This window comes from Hippichthys cyanospilos, chromosome 3 (genome assembly GCF_059441005.1).
Source record: "Hippichthys cyanospilos isolate Australia breed blue-spotted pipefish chromosome 3, RoL_Hcya_1.0, whole genome shotgun sequence".
Classification (NCBI taxonomy): domain Eukaryota; kingdom Metazoa; phylum Chordata; class Actinopteri; order Syngnathiformes; family Syngnathidae; genus Hippichthys; species Hippichthys cyanospilos.
In genome coordinates this window covers 9,423,411-9,443,539 of record NC_142371.1, presented here as the reverse complement: position 1 = coordinate 9,443,539, position 20,129 = coordinate 9,423,411, and the positions used below count along the sequence as shown (strand labels likewise).

The window sequence follows — 20,129 nt, the reverse complement described above, 5'->3', positions numbered from 1 at the left end:
CAGAGTTTTTCATTTTTCTTCATTAAGGATGTTGTTATACCCTTTCCCTTTCATAGTGTTTCATGTTGTGCATAAACATCAGGAGACAGAAGGACATTTGCAATGATGACAATTCTGATACCATTTGTGAAACTTTTCGGCAAACAAAAGCAATCTGGAACTGACAGTTCATCATTGAAAGAAATTGTTTATTTTCTGCTGTGACTAATTCTAAAGCTTTGAAAGTGTCTTGATGTAAAGCATTTAAAATTATTATTCTGAACTCATTGAACTGCAAAGACAGGCAACTTTTGAAAATAGGAACTATTAAATATGCCTTTAATCACATAATGATGTGTATCAATCAATCAATCAATCAAGTTTATTTATCATATACTTTATTGAAGTGAAACCATAAATTTCTTATTCATTCACAATTGCTAATGTTTGAAAAAACATAAGAAAACAAAAGAAAACAGAATCTTTTAAGCCAAACACAAGTGCCCTTTTTATTTGGAAATACAGTATATTCAATTTGAGAGCAAATATATATGTTACTTTTCAGCTATACTGAAATTTAGCCTCCTTATTTACAAACAATTTCCCCCAAAAGGTTGCAGCCAATTATTTACCCCAAAACAGCATGATAAAATAAAATGGCAAATACTTTCATGATTTAATAATTTAAATATATATTTTTTTTATTTCATAATCCACTGCTCTGCCCTTCGGAGATGTTATAATGGCAGACAGCACACTATCAATGCACTCTCAACAGTGTCCCCCCAAAAAAGACTGAGCCAAAAAAGGCACAAATCAGTAACAGTTAATAGATAAACTAAATCAGTTCCAAAACACCCAAATTAGTTCACAGACCCCCTGCAATCAGGCCAAGGACCACACTTTGAGAACCGCTGGTATGCAGTACAGCCTCACAATAAAAATAAGGACCTAGTTTTATAAGATAATTTGGACCATTCGTTGCTTCTTGGACTTTCTTGCAACAAGCTCAGGCTCGATTACCCGTTATTGGTTCAGGAAAAGGACAGGTTGTAGCCAGTGTCATCCAAATATAAGTGTATGTAGGTCATTGGGACTCCTGAGGAGGAAGATGGAAATGCCTCGCCCCTCCTTTTTTCCCCTTTGGTTTGTCTGCACTACTATGCTCTGACTGTTGTCACAGTGAAATTCCCTCTTGTTTGACAGTCGACACACAATTAATGCAGGAAACACACGTACGTTACAATATAGTTGTGACAAATGTGGACTCTTTTTCCCTCACCTTCAGATGGAAGTCAGCAAAGGCCCCATTATCAGATAGATGTCTGTCAGATTATCATGACCAATTATCCTGTGGTAGGCTATTTATTTACCATCATAAATCCTTATTATGTGTGTGGTCAACACCAACAACGGCCACGTTAAAACAGACAATTAGTGCCCTGAAGCTTGCACTTTTGCCACACACAAATAAAGGAAAAGCTGAGTGTGTTGAGTGTTTTGTGCGTATAGTATATGTACAGTATATCATAAGTATCCCCTCAGTCATACATTCTGAACAATAAAAATAAGGGTTTTTAACTTTCATTTATGAACTCAAAACCCTTTACTTTTAAATTTAACTACTGTCCAATATTGCACTTTATAAAAACCAAGTAAGGACAATTACATAGAATAGTGATAGTATGCTAGTAATAGAATACTGTGTCTGTGTTGCTTCATTGTTTGTGTTTAAATTAATGTGCGTTGCTAGAAGGGGTGTAGCACTGCTGAAGATAGCATTAGTTTTAAGTTAAATTAGCAATTCAAATTCACAAGACATAGTTCGATATTAGGGGCCCATATAATGAGATTTTAAACTTGGAGACAGTACGGGGAAGGTATAGAGGTGGTACGATAGCTTTTTATCGTCATATTGTCTTTCGTAAGCCATTTTCATCTGCTCGGGCGGGGCCTGTGCTGAGAGCCACAGAATAGAAATAAAGCAATGATGGGAATTTACACTTTGGATGGTGTTTTGGATGATAAATTAACACTGTAACATGATTAAAAGCTCTAAAAAGTTCACTTTCTGTGATACGGGTCATTTAATTTTGTGTTTGTCATGATTCCGTTTTTTTTTTTGTTTGTTTGTTTCGATCACATTTGTTTGTGGTTTGGTTATGTCTTGTGTTTTTGTTTGCCTTGATGTCTCCCTCTGTTAATTTGGTCTGCAGCATCTCTCATCATCATTAAGCCTTGTGTCATCCAATAAGCCCCTTCCAACGCTTTGTGTCTTGTCCAGATGAGTGTTGCGCAAAACCAAGATAACGAAACTGAATTCAGCCTCAAGTCAGATGCATGAAAAACATGTTAAATTTCACCTGGCTCAGTTACTATGGCAATTTATTCTCTGCAGCTAGCCTACTCCAGGCCAGGCTAACAACCAGGCTAAGATTATCCTCAGAGATTCATCTGCCCCCCCGTCCGCAACATTAATGTAAGGTGTTGACCAGTCCGTGGTAATAAAAAGGGGACCACTGTTTTATAGTATTCCCATAGTCTTTTCGAGATATGTTGTATCATTTCAATTACACTGCATTAATATGTTAAAGCTAGGCTATATTGCCATTTAATTAAAGTCTATTGATGAAATGCTGATTCATTTTTGATCAATCTTTTCATAGTCATATGTGTTGTATCATTATTACTGTTAGTAAATGGCATGCAATTTCTCACTTTCATATTCCACGCTACCTCATCTATTCCATAAATCAAGCTTACATTCGTTTTCTACTCAATTTATTGACCATTTATTTCAGTTTAGCACTGTACAGGGTATTGTTTAGTAAAATGAGGGTACACAGTATTAAACTGAGGGAGCAGATTCGTAAGGGAACAGATAAGTAAACAGGGTACATATTAGTAAACCGAGGGTTCCGATGAATAAACTGAGGGAACAGATTATTAACCCAAGGATAAATATTAAACTGAGGGAGGACATTAGTCATTTGAGGGTACAGATCTGTAAACTGAGGGACCAGATTAGTAAACTGAGGGAACAAATATGTAAACTGAGGGTACTGATCTGTAAATTGAGGGTATACATTAATAAACTGTTTACAAATTACCAAAATGAGGGAACAGATGAGTAAATGAAGGCAACAGATGATCAAATAACATTATTTCTCATAACCCTGCAACAAGAGGGGCTCCGTACCTCCCACCCTGCACAATGTTTTTAAAATTACTGTAATTTTCATTTGGTGCCGGGTCCACTTCTGGCCTAACAGATTTGTTCTTTACGACTGATGGATGAGAATGAAAATACCAAACACATAACATGAAAAACAAAGCAAATAGATAACATTGACTCACACTGTGGTGGATAACAGTTGGCACCTTTTTTTTTTTTTTTTTTGAGTAACATGCGCTTTACATTTAAATCAGTGTCCAACTGTTGATTAGTGGTCTTGCAAAGTAACTTCTTTGGTCCGTGAATTCTAATTGACAGTTCCAGTGAAGTGCATGGGAAGCGCACACCCATTGAGTGAAAGTGGTGTGACATTCTTTGTTCATGTTTTCAGGTAAATAGTGGGTAAATATGGGGGAGTTTTATGATTTTCAGATTTATAGGTAAGGTTTTGCAAAATCAGGCGGGAATGCTAAACAACTAATGGAAATGCTAAAACTAAAAATTACAAATGTCGATGGTTCAATTTTCATCCATCGTTGTAATCGTTGGGATAGACATTAAGTCAGATGTCCATCAGCCCACCACACCCCGTTTTACTTACATATATATAATTCAAAGGACTTACATGATTATCTGCTATGTTGCTGCATCTTTGTAATACAAACTATAATCAGCCTATAGTCAATGTGACGATAGTCACTTGACAGCACCACTAAGCAGTGGCATGTTCAGAGTGAATAAATGAGGTTGATTCAATTCACTGCTTTTCATTTGCAGCTATAACACAGCCGATTTTACCAGAGAGTTATTTGAAGTTGCTCCCTATTTTACTCCTGGTTTCAAAAACCAAAACTCATACTGGACACAATCTCGCTGACCAAAAGTTAAGATTAATGTTCAGAATTAAGTGTTTTTTTTTTGTGAAAAATTTGGCTTTTTAAATGTTTTAAATTTGAAAAATTGCTTGCTGATAAGAACATTCTGGGATGCTTTTCCACTGCAGGTGGTCACTCTTTCAAGCAACCAAATTAAAAAAAAAAAAGTTTCTTTGGAGTAACATGCATCGATTTTGCATTTTTTTCTTTGACTGGCTCTTGGTGAGGAAACACAAGATAGAAGTTTTTTAATGCCCTGATGAAAGATGTATTTTTTTTAAGTAAATTCAGCCTTTGTTTTACTTGTATTGTATGTGACAAATGAAATTTAGACAAATGTCAACAAAACTGTCTTCTATAGTTGTAGGGCAGGCAGTTGTATGAGAACTGACATCCACCATTTGAATATCATTTTAAGCACGATGAAGCCATCTAGTGGACATGATTAGTAATTGCACTCTCGTCCTCTGCATTTCCTCAGACGTGGGATAATAAACATGGTTTTTACATGGCTTTGTTTTGTGTTACACTTAGATTACTGTGTTGAGGTTCAATTGCAGTATAACTGTTGAACTCCAGACATGGTGTTATCGTTAAGTGTAAGTACAGGAACAGAAAAAAGAAATAGTATGAGTGATGACAGAAATACACCTGATGAATGACGGACCAGAAAAAAACAAAGTAATATTTCACCCTCCAGTGTTGGGGGAGGGTTGAGCAAAAATGCACCAAGGGACTGACGATTACAATTTTGTCAGTCTTGAAAAAAATGACGGACCGATGATGGTGGAAAGGGGGCGGGGTTCTGACGAATGTCGGACCAGCAAAAAAAATATAAGTTGCCCACCTCCGGTGTCTACAAAGAACAAGAGGTGCCCAAGAACTATTTGGTATTTAGAATAATATTCCAATGTATAAACGTTACTCATTTTTGAGAGCAATCTGTTGGAAAAGATTTTTTTTAACCAGAAATATAACAGCTTCATGACTACAATCAATTTTGCAATAAGAAGGATATTAAATTTTAGGCAAGGACAAGGGTCTGCAAGTTGCTGTATGAATGTGGCGTGAAAGCACGACACAATCATCGCAGAGTAAATCCAAATGAAAGCCTATTGAACATGAAAACACCCGCATCGTCTTCAGTGAGCTGGTGCTGTTAAACTTAGCTGTCTCGAGTCTCTACTGTAGTGTTGCGTCACCTCACCATCTGCTACTATGCCCTTCTTTTTAACAGTGTGGAGAGATTGACTCTTTTCTCCATGTGAATGAGAAAATTGAAAACATGGACTCCATTGTATGCTTGAATTCTATTCAATGCATCAGGTGTGGCAGGGAACATTTCCTTCATGTTCCAAAAGCATCCCAGGAGAAGGCAAAAATGGCATTTTGTTTACATGGTAAGTACAAGTGCAACTTTAATTTTTATGACTGCCACATGCTGGACACATCATGTCAACAACCTTCACGCCCCTCAATGTCATAAAAATGTGGTCAGTTATGAGCAAAGTTTATGTGAGCATCTATCGCACTTATGTCGACTTCAACCACAGCAAATATTAGAGCAGTAGTTCATAGCCTGAGTTTGATCAAAACCTAGAGGCTCATTGAGTTGATCTCAGGGGTTTGGTGAAGCCTTGGCTGCAGGGGTGAAGACGCACCCGACTCATTGTGTCAAATTGTGATGACACACCTCACTCACCTTTCTTTAGACATTCGCACGTGATTTAGAACTAAAATCCTTCCTGCCGATCGGCTCTCCGATGGTCTTCATAGGTAGAAAAGCCAAATGCTGGGCATTCCTGCGTGTTAATCCGTACTAACTATTATAGCAAAAAAAAGTTGTTGGTCCTGAAATTTGACCAACCATTTTTGAGGATGCAGGCCGTAAAAACCAAGTAATGGAACAGACTTTGTTGTAAAAATGACCATGGCACTTCCCAAGGTGAACTGGTCTCTCCAAAGGCAACGGCAAAAGGCACATTCATTTGTAGCCAAGTAATTTATTGAGAGTTTATGCACGATGTTGGTTTTGCTCTTTAGACAAGGTGATGCTCATACATGGTTCATTTTGTGCACTATTAAAACAAACAAACAAACAAAACAACCTATGTCTTGAGATCATATTTTATTTTTCACTAAAGAAGGGTTCTGTGAATGTGCATATGAAACTGGTGGGGTTCAGTACCTCCACCAACGTTAAGAACCACTGGCTTACTGTATATGCGTTTGTCACTTCCTGTTTCTGTCATATGCGTTGATTCTCTAGCTAACAGCCAATTCAACGTGCTGAATCAGCCGAAACTGTCCCGCCAATGCCTCTGACGTAACGACGATGTTTTTTACCTAATCAAATGGCGTATACTGGTCTCTTCCTGACTTTGAAAGAATGTAGTTTCAAGTAGGTTGATTGGCAAGAAAAATTCAGAGTAGCAACTTTCCGTGGAGCCGGCCCGGGAGGTCAACACCTGGTGCGATCATTTGTCATGCGGTCAGTAAAACAGGGACTTACTGCCGGCAATAACAAAAGAGGGGCGCCACAAAAGATAGGAGTGGGGCTAAAGTCCTCCAGAATGCATTGTTTGATGATCAACCTCGAATACACAAAGGTGATTGGCGTCCACAGGTCTGGGACGGTGGGGACACACACAAACACACATGCACACACACGCACACACACGCACATACACACACACACACGCACACACACACACACGCCTACGGGCGCAAACAATAAAATACTGAAATATCGTACCGTATGAGAGGGGAGTTAAAAGATCGGATGAATGTAACAATAAAAGTCAGGGCTATATAATGGTGCAAAAAAGAACATTCTAATGTGTATTTCAATGAGTATGTCAAAAGCGTCTACACAGTTGCTGAAATGTCTGGATTGGAATCCTCCAACCGAAAGGGGGCAGCAGAGGACAGGAAACAACCCAACATGATGACATAGACCTGTGACAACCCCTATTCGGTGGAAATATAAAAGAGGGCGGCGGATGAGGAACCGGCATCATTCTCACCATGACACGGGAATGATCCAGAGATCTCTGCTTTGGACAATTGTCTTGTAAACTGCATTAGACAATTTGGTAATAATAAATCTTCGAAGTGTTGTTGACGCGATGAACGTGCGCATGTGTGTTTATGCCGGCTCATACCCGAACGCGCAGGAATCTTTCACAAAGGTATGTAAACAATATACTATTATTCAATTGAGCCCGCAATCGAAACTACGAACAAATGTGAAAGATCCAACAACTTCAAATGTCGAATTGCTGTATTTAGGCCCAAACTCATCAAAACATTAATAGCGTATGTACTGTATGTGTTGTCTTACAGATGTGACAAACGTATGATTAATGGACACTGCCCGAGCCCTAATTATTGCATCTCTGTGAAGGGTTGTGCTGTCTTTATCTTCAAAGAACATTAGAAGCCATGGCTTGCCTGTCTCTTTTCTTTGAACAGAAAGAGGAATATAATAGATGGAGCAAGCAATAGAGGCAAAAGGGTGACAGACTGCCTCATAACTGACACTCCTTGTCTGTACAGCCTGTCAGCTCCAGCTCCATTCACGCAGAGGGCTCAAAATAACACTCCTGGTTGTGGCGTTTCACCGCATGCAGAATATGACTGAATATGTGTGAATGAGGATTTGGATTCTGACCTTTGTGGTGCTATCGGCAACCCACCTTCGAGGTAATTCCCTTGATGCTCTCACCGAGCCCCATTCAATGAGGAGGTTACTTTCCCTCTGTGAATCATTTCTTTTGAAATGTCACAACAATATTCCTTGCATAAATGACCGGTTTCCCGCTGTTAGAGCTTAAACAACTGAATCACTGAAAATGCCTCATTATTTTTCATGGATGTTCATTGCACTAAAATTAAACATACCTTTTCACACTCACAGAAATTTGCTTCAAAGGTCATCATTAATTAAGCTTCTTCCAGTTGTAGAGCTAGAGATGAACAGTTGGTATATTTTCTCAGAAGACCCACTTTGCTTTGAATGTCAGGGCAAACCGTACTCTATCAATCAGACCAGAATGAGGTTTTGCTTTATACAGAATCATGATATTGTCCCTGTCTGGTGGTGCCGCTTGACTCAAGACACACCACTGAGTATGGTGTCTGAGTAGATGTGGACTAAATGGTATTTAGTCAAAGCTCTTCTTGTAAGCACAAGGACACTCACTATTTCATTCAGACAAAACGACATCAAAGGAAATCACTATAAATTATAAATGTCAGAGTTGCCTTTCAGAACAAGAAATTATTGCCTCTTTTATAGCACCTACTAAACACTAACATTTAATCAGGCTTAAGATCCTAATGTAATCGGAGCCATGAATAAAATGTCATAGTAATAAACACTACATTTTGCATGCATGTAGAGTGATCTCAACTAGATGGCCACATTTTGAGCCACCTGTTCAAATAAAGGTCAAAGTACAGTGAGAAATGTCAGGACTAATCAGTCTTTAGTAGCTGAGCTCATCCACCTTGGTGGTCAGTCATAGTGTCCAATAAATAATTGGACACCATAGAATAACAGGATAATTACTTTCCCGTGTCCATAAATACTTTTATCCTGGAGATTGGTAATCAGCCATGAGTAAATGTAAAAAACAGAAGCATACCAAATGACATTTCCAGAGCTGGAACAGCTATAGGTCAACAAAGTTTATTACCATAAGCAGTTCATCATCTGTCATGTTTGTAATGGATTGGAAACCACTTACACACTTTTCATACAGAACAAATTACCCTTTTGAGACAGCCTCAGATTGCAGCTCGAAAAGGTGAACACTGTAGGCATAATACAGTATACGTCACATGCCATCTGTGAATCTTGATTAAAATGAATAGTAATGAAATCAAAGTCTGTCGTAGTGATATTATGCTCTGTTTTTATTTGTGTTCTGTGGGTTTGTATCGGCGTTTTCCGTTTTCAGTTTTGGGCTTTTGCTGATTTCTTAATTGTGTTTTCGAGTTGTGGGGTTTTGTTCATGTGTTTAAGTTGATGTTTTGTTCCCCTTGTGTGTGTCCTCATCAGTAGGATTGTGTTCACTTGTTCGTGTTAACCTGCTTCCCTTATGTTGGCCAATCAGTTCCCTCTTCCAACTGTTTCTTGTCCAGGTGCTCCTTTTGCGCTGTTAGTTTTGAGTGTATTTAGTTTCCTGTTTCCTTTCAGTTCTTCAATATAACAGGTGATAGGACTTTCTGCTCTTTAAAGGGAAAAAATAATTCATGAACTGTTCACAAAAAATGTCATTCAAAAGACGGCTCTTTTATTTTTTTCAATTTATTTTAAAGCACCAGAGTTACTCGTAAAATAAACATTACACTAAGACTCCCATCGTTACACATTAAAGAGCCATTCAAAAGACTCGGTTCATTCACGAATGTCACATTAGTAGTACTCTGTAGGGTCATACTCCATTGAGTGAATTCTTGTCAAATATTAATGCCGTCATTTGAGGAAAAGGTCATTACTTTTGTCACAATACGTTATTGTGGAATTTCATCTCTCTAAACCTGTTGGGTGACCAAAAAATCACTTGGTTCATTAAAATCATTGAAATAATTATCACACAAAGAATCCATGCTGTTTGCTGTTTTCTCTTGCACTTTTATTAAATCTTATAAACCTTGAAATTGAGGGAAATACAAATTCTGGAATTATGGCAAAAAAAAAAATAGAATAAAATAAAACCGTGCTAAAAATAAGTCACTTTAAATCCTTATGATGATCCTGATCTCTGAAGCGCAAAATTAAAATTTTCATCTATCTATTTTGTATGTTGATTGTCCTTATTAAGATCTAGGGCGAGCTGCTGTGCTAGCGTGAGCCATTGTTCACACCTCTGGACAAGTTAGACTCTCTAATTAACTGAACATGCATGCGTTTGAAATGTGGGAGCGAGACGGATTATACACAGAAATACAAAAACCCGCCGGATTACACATAGAAACAAAAAAAAAAAACGTGCAGGTGTGTGTGGGGTGTATATATATATATATATATATATATATATATATATATATATATATATATATATATATATATATAACTGTCATTCTATGTGGTAAAAAATGATCGCTGAGCAACAATCTGTGTAACTTTTTTGACAAGCCGACCAAAATAAACTGCAATTGATGAGACGTCACATGATTGTTTTTGTAGTAAGGAAGCTCCTTTCACTGCAAGGCATGCAGATACAGTGGTTATTAATGGATTGGGTGATCCAATGTGATCATTGGACAATGAAACAATATATTGTATACATTGAGGTCACAACTTGAAAAAAAAAAAAACACAACTCTTTTCTTGCTATATAAACAAAGATGAGGTGAGTTGAATGTGTATGTCCTGTAATAAAATGCCACTGGAACCCGAAATAAATAACAGTCACACCCCATGCGTCCCCAGCATAAAAAGAGGCTCATTAAGGAAGATCCGTTGCACAGTTGCCTGCTCACCCTCCAGGCTGTTGTAAAGGATTATTGACTTCAAAATGGCGCAGTCTGTCACTGTTGCGCTGCGGCTATTGACATGCTATCTAGCGTGAGATAGATATCTGCCTGTACTAACTTTAATGGGCTGCTCCATTTACCCAGAAATGCCTTTGGGAGATTGATTGTTGGATGATTTCAGCTGTTTTCCAGCCTACCGTTTTCAGCATTAACTCCAAAAAAAAAAGTCAATCACCACACATTCTCAACGAAATTCATAACTTTTTTCCACAAGTATATCTTACAGTACTTTGTTGTTTCTTTCTTTGTTTCTTTCACTATTACTGTAAAGTTGTCTCCTCTTTCGAATCTAATAAAACAAGGTTTCCCTGTTGTTGATTCATTTTGACTTAGAAGAAGGATAAAACATGCATATCATTATAGAGAATGTTCCACTATTGTCCAGCATCGTGAAATGACTATAAATTTAAATCAAATAATTTCCTCTTTTTTCAAGGAGTTGTATTTTATTTTATTACAAGCTGCAAATAACTGCACGGAGATGACATTAATTATTCAGCCACTGGTGTATAATTCAGTATAATACATAACTCTGCATGGGGATGTTGAACCCCCATAATCTTTTTTATCTTTTGAATCCCATAATGTAACCAGGCTCAATCAGCCACCTTTCTCCTTTCCCCTCATGCCAAGCGGAAACTTACTGAGAGTTCGTGACAGTATCCTATCCTGATTGTTTTTAATCAAAACAATGGGCTCTCCTCAGGACGAGACGCCTGCAGCAGCCCAACTGTATAATTGAGAAGAATTATATGTCCAGGTCGAGAAACCTCTTTCCATGCATGCTGGGGAGCATAAAATATACATATGCATGGAAAGACACTTTTCATGCACAAATAATGGTGCTTACATACTCGCCGTTCTTGGAAGATAATTGCTTTTTTGGCGGGTGTTTGGGTGGGGTGGAGTGTGGGCGGGCAACAAACTTTATGTGAGGTGAATGGTAATGGCCATTTCTATGTGAACATATGTTTAACTGTTTTTACCTCTGAGGCAACATGTTTTAAAAAGGTAAAGAAAAAATGAAAAAAGAAAAAAAGGTGCATGTCATTCAGTGTTAGAAAAACAGCCTCTGCAGAAGGCAAGAAAACAAGAAAATTAGAAAGATGAAAAAGAGGCCTTATTTCAGCAAGACTTGGGGGGGACACGGATGACCTCATGGAAAAGGATTTGCTTTTGCCATGTGAAGAGTAATTGTGATAAAATAAGGATTGTCATCTTTTTTTCAGGCACTTTGATGCACTTGGATTTGTTTCTGCTTAGACAAACCTTTAACCCGTATAAATGCTATAACAGTTGTTGAAAGTTAATTTCCTTGTGTCGAAAAAAAGGATACAGTTTTAGGTATAGATACTAACGTTATTTATGGTCGGGTAAAAAGTGAAGGCGCGAAAGGCTTTCTCTTTCCTGGGGGCGGGGGCTTTGCAAAATATAATTGAGAAGCACTGCTGTAACCCAATAAAAGGAACACAAGTGCAATAAAATCCATAATGTTGCCCCTAACCACCTTCATACAACATACAGTATATAGTTGCAAAACGGATCAATGACATCACTGATTGCTTGGCAAATTATGACAATAAAGCCGATGATTGATCTTGCATGATATGGCGAATATCGGAAGATCACGATCGAGCCAATTGGATCAGCATAAAATCTAATACTTTACTGTTTCTAGGAGTAGAAAACTCAGTACAATGTACGCTTAACAGCAACAAGACCAAGACCAATCATGTCCGATACAAGACCTACATCAGTCGTAATGCCTTCACATAGATAAATACATTTGGGTTTGATGTCAGAAGTGTTGATTTAATGAATACAGACTCAAATTTTGTAACCCCCACACACACGCACACAGCTCAAAATAAACAAGTGCAATGTTACATCTACAACATTCAATCCATGCATTGCCCAAATGAGTCACTTCACGAGCTCTAATTTATAAACAAGTAGCAGGAGAAACAAGGCTGATCTTAATCAAGTCTGAGGAATCGATATGCTATTAAATCTTGTCTCAACTCCCAGCTGCCTAAATGTGCTCACTGCATGCCCGCTACAATAAGCCAGGTTGACAGAGGACTGCTTATTTCAAGCGCAGTGGTAGAGTGGTTAGCACTATTGGCTCACAGCGAGAGAATTTGGGTTCAAATGTGTGAGGAGTGGGTCAGCAGATTTTACAAGTTCTTCCTCGGAAGCTGCGGCAAACATCCAGCCAATGATAAAATGTTTGCTTTGTGCCTTTTGTCAGAAAGACTCGGCGCAGAGTTGAAAGCAATAGGATAATACACGGATGTCTTATCTGAGTCTTGCAGAACTCCCCCAGCATGACTTCCTGCCTCATTTCTCCTTTGACGAGACTGAACAAAATAAAAGAAATATTATCCATTTAATATACTGTGTATAAATATTATTGAACTATTTAATGTAACTCTATATCATGCAGGAGAAAAATATGCAAACTCCACACGCTATGAAGGCCACAGCCAAGATTTGAGCTCCAACCCCATAAGTTTAGCTCCTGACATGCTAAGCAATAATTCACAGTGCTGGATAGTGGTTTGCTTATTATTATTTACTACTGCTCTTCTTATCATTAGGAATTATAACTGTTTTTTATTTGTGTGGATTTGAATGCACTTCAGATTTACATTTTCAAAAAGCAAATGCATCGACCGTCTATTATAGTGTAACAGGTTATTAAAAATAATGTTTTCCCCTAGGTTTATGCTCTTATCCACAATCATCTTTAAAATAAAGGTGAAATATGGTTCAATACAGAGAACGCAAGCTAAGGACAGTCCAACTTGAAAAATATAAGTGATTAAATATAAAGAAGCTCCTAAAAAAAGCAACTCGTCACAGCCACAGGAGAGTTTGAATGTGACATCAATGGGACGTAAATTTATCTGCGATTATCCAGAAGCAGTCTGTTCCAGTCCCTCGGGGATATTAATTTTATAGAGAATTCATTTGATCAAAACCAGATTTTTTTTTTATCGTAAAAGGCCTATTTCCCATCTGAGCTATAGCATACCTGTGCCATCATTGCAATGATCACGGTTCCCAAGGAATCAGTTCCCAATTCCCAGAATTATGGCCCTTTTTATTTTATTATTATTTTTAAGCTTCTCTTTTATATGAGTATGAAATTTCATTTTAATGATCTACCATTCTGCACTTCCTTTAACAGAAGAAATTCCTTTTAACATCCGTGGGTGCCGGTGAGATCTTTTTGATGATCCATCAGCTGGATGCTCTCCAATTTGGAATGATTCTTCTCTCGATAAGCATTGCGCACTGGGAATTCGGCCACCTGAAATGATGTGAGGACATTCATAAGGAGGTGGAAGAAGACCTTGTACAATTCAGCTCATTCAATTTTAAGTGCCAATACAACAAGATATATTTTTAGGTATTTTGGTAGGACCGGTTTCATTTTTTTTAGTCATCTGTATTTATGTTTGACTTTAATCATACAGCACAATGCAGATGTGGTTAACGGACCAGGCCTCAGAGTTCTCAGGTTGGCTTTTGGCCCTTCTGCGTGGGGATTGCATGATCTTCCTTGTGTTGGTTTTCTCACATTACAAAACCATGCATCTGAAGATAATTGAAGACTTTAAAATTGTGCATAGTATGTTTTTTTTTTTTTTCACACGTGCCATGTGATCGGCTGGCAAACACTCAAGGGTGTCACCTAAAGTCAGATGGGATTGTCAGTTTATCCGTGAATCCAATGAGGATAAGCCATATAGAAAATTGATGGACTATGACTTTGTGAAGCACTTTATGAGTCCCCTCTGTAAAAAGTGCTTTATAGCAAAAATTTACTGACAATCTGTTAGGGCAAACCTACACCAGCTTTCATTAGACTGACAACTAGTGGACTGGATTTCACGCACCACCTCTTTTTATGCCTCGCTCTGTTGGCCGAAGCAGAGCCTGAGTGGGGAAAAAAAAACAAGGGCCCTCAGTGACAAGGGGACATCTTATGTCAACGGAGTAATCTAATATAAAAATATGAATGGATATTGCTTTTTCCACCCCAGTTAGCTTTATGCATTCCAAGTGTTTTGCAAACCATCGCTGTGGCTATTTATGACATAAGAGGCTTATGTACCATGTCAATTTCCCATTATAACCAAAAACACTCTGTTATGGAGCTCTGGCTGACTGGCCACAGCTTTCCACCCACAGAGCGTTTTCATAAGAACGAAAGCTTGAGCACAATCATCTCAAGTTGGACTTCTCCAAACATTTGAAAGAAGGAAAATATGTTGTTTGAGTGTTCCACAGGATGCAAAAAATCAGAGTCTGGAGTGGGTTACAGTAGTTCAAATTATTATTCCCATATACATACAATATACATTATGTATCATCCATATATATCTATAATATCTATTTAAATACATATATTAACGTGTCTGTGCTTTGTGAAATATGTTTAGTATTATTGTATATGTCAATGAAAATAAGTGTCTGACTCCTACAGAGTATGTTATTACCTGTCACACCTTTGTCCATTCATTTTCCATTCATCCATTGTCCAAACAGCTTATCCTCGCCAATATAATGATAATGCTCCCTATTCAATTCCGCTTGTGCGTACTTTTTCACTTGAGTGTCAATTGGTGAAATGCCAGTGTCTGGAAAACACAAAGATAGTCCCTTAACTAAAAGTAGTTTGTTGAAGTACACTATGAGTACACATTTTGTAAAACTAAGGCAGTTTTACTTTAAGTTTACATTTCAAACTCTACAGTATGTCTACAACTATTCATAAGTACAGTATATGACATTTTATGTTATATATTAGAGCGAGAGAGAGAGAGAGAGATCAGTATTTGCGGCACATTCGTAACATCTGTGTTATGTTTTGCCCTATCACGCATACGCCATTGACTGCAATTCAAATGCGTGGCTTGTTGGTTTGATACTAGGATTATTCATTATTCAGGCAAAGCCGCAACATAAGGATGGAAGAGCCACATGTGGCTCCAGAGCTGCCGGTTGCCGACACCTGCCTCAGGTGCTGCCCTGCCGATTTCCCCTCGAAACTTTTTTTTGCTCTATGATTTTGTTCATAAAGGTGAGATGATCCTACTGATAATTAGCTGTGAGATGTGCGAGCAGTTCAACAAGGCCTCCAAGAAGAGAGCGTAAGAGAGTGCACTTGACAACTGGCCAAAGATAATGAACAGATCCGAGGTAAGAACCCTTGACGGCAAGTCTTTTGAACTCACTGCTGCCACTGTAGAGAGGACACCTTTGACTTAGAACACCCACTTTATTGCTCCCATATAATAAGGGATGCTCAATATCATTGGTTCTCAAATGGAGGTACGGGTATCCCTGGGGGTACTTGAAGGAATCCAGGGGGTACTCAGGACTCAGGATTTTAAATGAAACAAACATGCAAAAATCCTATAAAAATAAGTATTGAATAATTGAAATGTGTCATGAAAATATAAATTCATAAAATAAATTATATGTCCATTAGGTTATTCAATATAATTATTTTAAAAGGCCAGATTCTCCCCCATACTAGAATGGTTTGACCCAACTTGTCACGTGCCACCTTCCGTTACCTATCAAGTTAAAGATTTATTTTTGTTAACAGATTTCTACTATGATCCCAAAAGAGGACACTTTAAGATGAATAATTTTCCGTGGACACATATTTATTAATTATTATTTAATTTTGACAAACCTTCTGACTCTTTGTTGATTTTTGGGGGGGACAAATATTTATTAATATATATTTTATTTAAAAAAATATGAAGTTTTTTTTTTTTTTTTTTATTATTGTGAACAGATCTCTACTGTAATCCCAAAAGAGGACACTTTATGTTCAATAGTTTTCTGTGGACACATATTTAGTCATGATGTTTTCTTTTTGAGAAAAGGTTTGACACTTTATATTGACAAATATTTATTAAAAATTAAGTTGTTTCTTTTTGATAACACTTTATATGGACAAATATTTATTAATGATTAAGTTATTTCTTTTTGATAACAGATCACTTCTGTAATCCAAAAGAAGACACTTTATGTTGTTTTTTTTGTGGACCAATACACATTAAGTTGGAAAGGTTCTAAAGTTGAATAAATCAGACACTTGATGGCATGTTTGAAATCTTTTTGCTTTGTTCAGGTTAAGGCAGGGGTGTCAAACTCATTTTTATCATATGCCACACAGTAGAAATAGTTTCTGTGGGAGGGCAGGTATGACTGTGAAGTCAAATACATTTTATGTATAATTGTCACACAATTTGAAATCAGAAGAAACTAAAAACTGGTCAATTATTATTGAATAAAAACGTAAAAGTTGAAGACAACTTGAAAATATGGTATTTAGCAAGAAACTTGAAGTCCTATTTAGCATTTCACGTGCCACATAAAATGATGTGGTGGGCCGTATTTGGCCCCCGGGCTTTGAGTTTGACACCTGTGGGTTATCATATATCGTATCAAAGGTGATTTCCCATTAAAAGCACTTTAGACCTAAACACACTTCTATTGCTCATTTCAGAAACATAAATGATCTCATGAACAACGAGAAGCTTTTGACTTGAAATTCAGACTGAATTTATCACTGCTTTTAAACCATGATTAATACAAATGAAGATTTCAAGCAGCTACTTGTAAGCCATGTGGTCATTTTGGACAGAGCCACTCAGGACTTCATTACTCCTTAACAGGACTTGTCCCTGTTACCACTGAGACTCACGATGATTTAAATCAAGGGTGCAAGTCCAATCCTCAAGAGCCCCTATTCAGCCTATTGTGCATGCAACTTTCCTCCAACACATCTAATCAAAATGATCAGCTAATTAGCAAGTTTACAGTCGCCTGATAACAATCTTAATCATTTAACTCAGGTGTATTGGGGGAAGGTTAAATTGAAAACAGGCAGAGTGCGGAATTATTAGGCAAATGAGTATTTTGACCACTTCACCTTCTTTATGCATATTGTCTTTCTTCAATACTACCAATTAAGCATATCAGGTGATGTGCATCTCTGTAATGAAAAGGTTGTGGTCTAATGACATCAACACTCTATATCAGGTGTGCATAATTATTAGGCAACTTCCTTTCCTTTGGTAAAATGGTTCAGAAGAGGGACTTGACAGGCTCCGAAAAGTCAAAAATAGTGAGATAGCATTCTCTATACAGAACTCTTAAAAATGCCAAGCTTCTGAAACGTGATCATTGACCAATCCAACGTTTCACTCAAAATAGTGTACAGGGTCGCAAGACGCATGTGGAAAAACCAAACTGTAAAATAACTTTCCATAAACTGAGAAAAGTCATGCATGCAGCTGTCAAGATGCCACTTGCCACCAGTTTTGCCATATTTCAGAGCTTCAACATCACTGGGGTTCCCAAAAGCACAAAGTGTGCAATACTCAGAGACTTGGCCAAGGTAAGAAAGGTTGAAAAACGACCCCCACTGAGCAAGACACACAAACTGGGCCAAGAAATATGATTTTTCTAAGGTTTTGTGGGCTGATGAAATGAGAGTGAGTCTTGATGCGGCAGATGGATGGACCTGTGGCTGGAGCAGTAAAGGTCGGAAAGCTCCAGTCCGACTCAGACGCCAGCAAGGTGGAGGTGGGGTACTGGTATGGGCTGTTATCATCAAAGGTGGAGCTTTTTCGAGTTGAGGATGGGGTCAAGCTCAACTCCCAGTCTTAATGCCAGTTTCTGGAAGACACCTTTTTCAAGCAGGGGTACAGGAAAAAAGTGTCCATTCTTCAAGGACAATAATCCATCACATGCATCCAAGTACCCCACTGCATGGCTGGCAAGAAAGGGTCTAAAAGAAGAAAAACTAATGACATGGCCTCCTTGTTTACCTGTCCTGAACCCCATAGAGCACCTGTGGTCCCTCATCAAATGTGAGATTTACAAGGAGGGAAAACAGTACCTCTCTGAACAGCGTCTGGAAGGCTATGGTTGTTGCTGCGTGCAAACCTGATTGTGTTCAGATCAAAACACTGATAGAATCCATGGATGGCAGGCTTTTGTGTGTACTTGCAAAGAAAGGTGGCTATATTGGTAACTGATTCATTATTGTTTTGTTTTGGAACGTCAGAAATGTATATTTGTGAATGTTGAGCTGTTATATTGGTTTCTCTGGACAAAATAAATCAGTGAAATTGGTATATACAAGATTTGTTTTTTGTTAAGTTGCCTAATAATTACGCCAAGTAATAGTCATCTGCACACACAGATATCCTTGTAAAATAGCTATAACTAAAAAAGCCCCACCCCAACTTCCAAAAATATTCAGTTTTAATAATAATGAGTGTTTTGGGCTCATTATGAACATGGTTGTTGTTCTATCATAAAATTAATCCTCAAAAATACAACATGCCTAATAATTATGCGCTCCCTGCATAGACAGAAGAACTGAATATAGAGTATTCTGTATAGAAGTACTGAGTATAGAACTGAATTGGCACACTTTTTTTTTAATCAATATTGTCTAGCATGGGCTAACTGGTTAGCAAATTTGAGATCACTCCCATCTTCGGCATTCCTGAGTGAAGTTTGCATGTTTTCCCCATGCTTGTATGGGTTTTCTCCAGGTACACCGGTCTCCTCCCACAGTCCCAACATATGCATGGATGGTATAATATATACAAATTGCAATGAACTCTTATATAGACTACAATGTTTTCATTTTTAAATTGACCAGTGAGAATCCGTTCATGCATTGCAGATTTTCTACTTCCAATATGTTGCAACGGTTGCTGCATTGTTGCCTCACTTCTCATTTTAGCACTTATATAGTTCAATGAAAACAAGTTTCTGTGGCGGTTTTATGGCACAAATTCCTTGTTCCGCTTGAGTAGTGTAGTCAAGACCCAATAACCTCGACTAAGAAATTATTGAGACAAAAGAGTACCGAGACTGAGTGAAGACCAAGAATATTGGCAACCGAAACTGAGACAAAACCAAGACTGTATCTATTAGGGATGGGACCAGATCTTGCCAGATGAGATCTCGCGATAACGAACAAAGGATATGCTTATTGAGCCAGACGTGCAATGGAGGTCAACTAGACTGATAGATAGCCTTAAGTGCTACACTCTCGTACAGTAGGTGGCGGTATTCACCTATCCGTTGCTTGCAATCTGTCATCAGTTGAAAAAGAGAAAGCCTCATGTAGATATTCGCAACAGCCAATGTCCGACCAGCTACTTTGTTACCTGCTATCCATCAGTCTGTCAGATCATTGTCTCTGTTGTTTATCTTTGCTTAGTCTTTGTTACTTCAAGTGATGTTTTGTTTTCCATTTTGTTTTTTTTTGCCATGAGTTAGTTAGATTTTCTTTTCATTGATTTTGTATTTTGATCCTATCACAGGACTATTACTAGTGTTTTTGTTCACAAAATATTGTTCAGTTCACCCTGCAATCCTGCCTTGATTCCCCTGCTTCCCTTGCAATTGGGTCCCCATCCCTGCCGTCCTCATAACACAAAAAATGGTCTTGAGATTGGCCTTGGTCTCGAGACATTGCACTACAACATTATGCTAAAGTA

The 20,129-nt window shown here is 37.9% G+C and overlaps 1 long non-coding RNA gene across 1 annotated transcript in view; it reads left to right on the top strand.

Annotated features, from left to right (window-relative positions):
* The first annotated feature begins 7,041 nt into the window (after nt 1–7,041).
* Nucleotides 7,042–20,129, top strand: part of LOC148425701 (uncharacterized) — a 35,776-nt gene continuing 22,688 nt past the window's right edge. Inside the window, exons 1-3 of the long non-coding RNA XR_015865164.1 lie at nt 7,042–7,220; nt 7,375–7,734; nt 15,668–15,786. This is a non-coding gene — a long non-coding RNA (uncharacterized LOC148425701). The remainder of the gene's footprint in view (nt 7,221–7,374; nt 7,735–15,667; nt 15,787–20,129) is intronic.